Raw genomic sequence first — 3,360 nt, forward strand, 5'->3', positions numbered from 1 at the left:
CACCTTGATTTAGACTTCCAGCTTCCGAAACTGTGAAACAGTAAATTTCTATTGTTTAAAGCCACCGGATTCTATGGTTCTGTTATAGCAGACCTGGCAAATGAAGACACGTGACAAAATGCTCTTGGCATTGTAAGAGGTACAGAGAATAGCCATTTGGGTTCACACGAATCATATGCAAATTATGCATAAGCCCCAGAGCAGTATCCTTCAAACAAACAAAATATAAGTACCTTTGTAGAAACCATTTATAATTTCATATACCTGAATTTGTCCCTTAGGAACTTCTAGTAGAAATTGAAAACACCTTATTCTCCCTGAAGGCTGTAGAAATAAATATACAAGAAAAATATAAATCACTGCCGGAACTAAAGAGGGGCTTTTAAATGTGATTGATTGATCGATCGATCGATTGACTGATTCCGTTATTCCCACACGGAATCAAACAGCCTGTAACGAAAACAAATCAGGAGCTCGATGGGCGACGACAGCAATCTCCAGCAATCTCCTTGCGGAGGGAGGAGGCTCTTTCCCAGCTCTGGCAGTGTCTGCACAGGTGATTCGCTACAGAACGAAAGTCGGAGAAGCAAAGCGTGTGAGAGGGAAAAAAGTTAGCCGAAGCCGGAGGGTTCCTGCAGAAAGTCGTCTCAATAACCCACCGCCGTCTCCCGGCATGACGCCTGAGGCTGGCCCTCCCCTCCCGGACGCAGCCCATTCAGATACATAAACGCTATATTTTTTTGCTAGGGCAGCCATAAGAAGAGATACCATAGACTTAAACAACAAAATTTATTCTCTCACAGCTCTAGAGGCTGGAAGTTCAAGATTAAGGTGTCAGTGGCTTTGGTTTCCCCTGAGGCCGCTCTCTTTGGCTTATAGTCTTCTCACTGGGTGCTCACTGGTCTCCCTTAGTGCATTGTGTCCTAATCTCTTCTTATAAAGACACAGTCAGATTGGATTAGGGCCCACCCTAATAACCTCATTTTACCATAATTACCTCTTTAATGGCCCCATCTCCACATACAGTCACCCTGAGTACTGGGGGTTAAGACGCTGACATAGGAATTGGAGGGGGGAGAGGATATACCCTAATACACTTTCAAACCACTAAAAAACACCCTAAATGATGCTCAGGACGCCAGCGGCTCAACAACCACACAAAACACCAAGCACAGTTTATAAACCGTTTCAGAGGCAGAGCTGCTCCGAACAGCTCTATCTAAAAGGTTGCTTCTGCTGGGCACCAGTGAGGCACGGCCCACCCAGCTGTTTGTGATCAATCAGAAGTTACTTTCCTAATGCTGAAATTTTCCTCTGTCACACCGAGATGGATGAGCCTCTCAACTTACACACAGAGAAACCCAAAACCATCAGGTCCCTTTGGGTGGCGGGGAGGGGGCTCGGTTCAAAGGTTCTTGCTTTTCATTCTCTCTACTTGCATGTAATTGTCACCAGCCCCTTATTAAGCTGTCACACTCTTTACCCAGGCAAGGAAGAAAATGCGCAGAGGGGGCTGACGAGCAATCAGCACTTCGGGCGGATTTCGCTCTTCGAACTTGTAGAGTGTGGTCAGTGGGACCCTGATTGAACCATTGCTGAGGCTTTTAACACACAGGAAGTCTGAGCCCTGGGCCCCTCCATCAGGATGAATGATGACTCAGGAGACAGGAGGCTCACAGGTCTTGAGGCTCCAGTGAAGGGTGTTTCCCCCAAACCCTAGTTGTGACATATGCTAGCTGTCTTGTGTCTCCTGGGCAGTGAGTGACACAAACAACTGAATTTCTCTCTCACCCACATTCTTCATCTTGTCGTCTTTCTCTTACAGAGCAGAGCAAAGAAGTGGACTTTCCCAGAGGGGAACCAGGCCCAATTCTGCAGTTTTTCTTGAGATCCCTTAAAGCCCTAGGACACGTAATCTGTCACTCTTTTAGGAAACAGTTTCGCCATAATGCCATGAATTCTGTGTTTGTGGCTCGGTTCTGACTCTAAGACCCAGGTTTCTTTGAGGTCAGATCTGATTCTGGTCCCTATTCACAGTGCATTTGGTAGTTCACACAAAAATATCAGCCAGAGGGGGCCGTTTGGGACAGAAACCCAGATCCACGTGGCTTGCCGACCTGTGCACCCTGGAGCAAAGGGAAGATATCCTCCTGAAATGCCGTCTGCTTGCCAAACCATGCACCACGGAGCTGCCACCACTCACAAGAGGCACAGTTTTCCAACAGGTCTACTCAAAGGAAATGGCTTTTTCTAATTTGTACAGAATTTCTAGGTGCCTCTTTCTAATTTGTACAGAAGCCCCTACCAGCAGCTGTGCATTAAGAAGACAATCAAACGTTCGAAGGAAGAAACACATGATCATCTCCAATGGCCAACTAAAGGTAATGCTTTTATTTTTTTAAACTGGTTACAACTGGGAAATTTCTCCAGCAGTGAGCATTCTGACCTCACAGTACAGCTAGCAAATGGCTTTAGATGAAGAAATAAATTTTTTAAAAGGGATGTTAGAAAAATGAGTTTTCCATCAGTGTAGAGGGAATAATTTGGAAGGGGGAGAAGGCATCAGCTACTTTCTTTATTCCCTTTCCCTACCCCTGGGCCTCAGATGACCTTCTCGTCTGTACAAAGAGATCTTAGACATGCTGTCTTCAAAATTTGACATTTAATACTTTGAACTCCAAAATTAGCTCTAATTCAAGAAGCAGCCCTGTCCCAAAGGCAACAGGAAACAATCAATATTCTATTCTCACATCATAGGATGCCTGGCAGCCAAATGTAGCTGAGAAGGTATAAGAATAAATAAAGGAGCCTTTGGGAAGACGGGAGGGGCACTATGACAAGTGGAAACACAGAACTTTGGCCAGTACAAAATTCTCAACCCAATCCTAGAATCTAAAGAGATCTTAGATCACTTCGAAAATAATGGGACTTCTAGCAAAGGGCCAGTTAACAAATGCATAAGGAATCATAACCCCTAAGGAAAGAAAAATGTTTTGTTGCGTGTTGAGAAAGTGTTGGCTATCAACCCAAAATATAGGGAATTAAGTTGTCCAATAAATTTTTCCCCACCATACCAGTCTGGTAACTAGTGGGGAATCATCTATTGATTTACTTACTCTTTCTTCCACTGTTAAAATAATTTTCTACCGTTAAAGGATGCTCAGTACCAAGATGATGACAAGAAGATGAAGCCAATAAGGATTCGATGATACCTTCCTAGCACTATGTCAACAATCCAAGAAATGGAAGGGAACCCAGTAATATCTAGAGAAAGCAGAAAGTAAATACCAGGAGGCAGAGAAGCCAGCAATAGTGAGAAGCCCTGGACAGAGGAATAGTCTCTAGGAGCCACAGAAGCTG

This window comes from Pteropus vampyrus, unplaced genomic scaffold (assembly GCF_000151845.1).
Source record: "Pteropus vampyrus isolate Shadow unplaced genomic scaffold, Pvam_2.0 Scaffold233, whole genome shotgun sequence".
Lineage (NCBI taxonomy): Eukaryota > Metazoa > Chordata > Mammalia > Chiroptera > Pteropodidae > Pteropus > Pteropus vampyrus.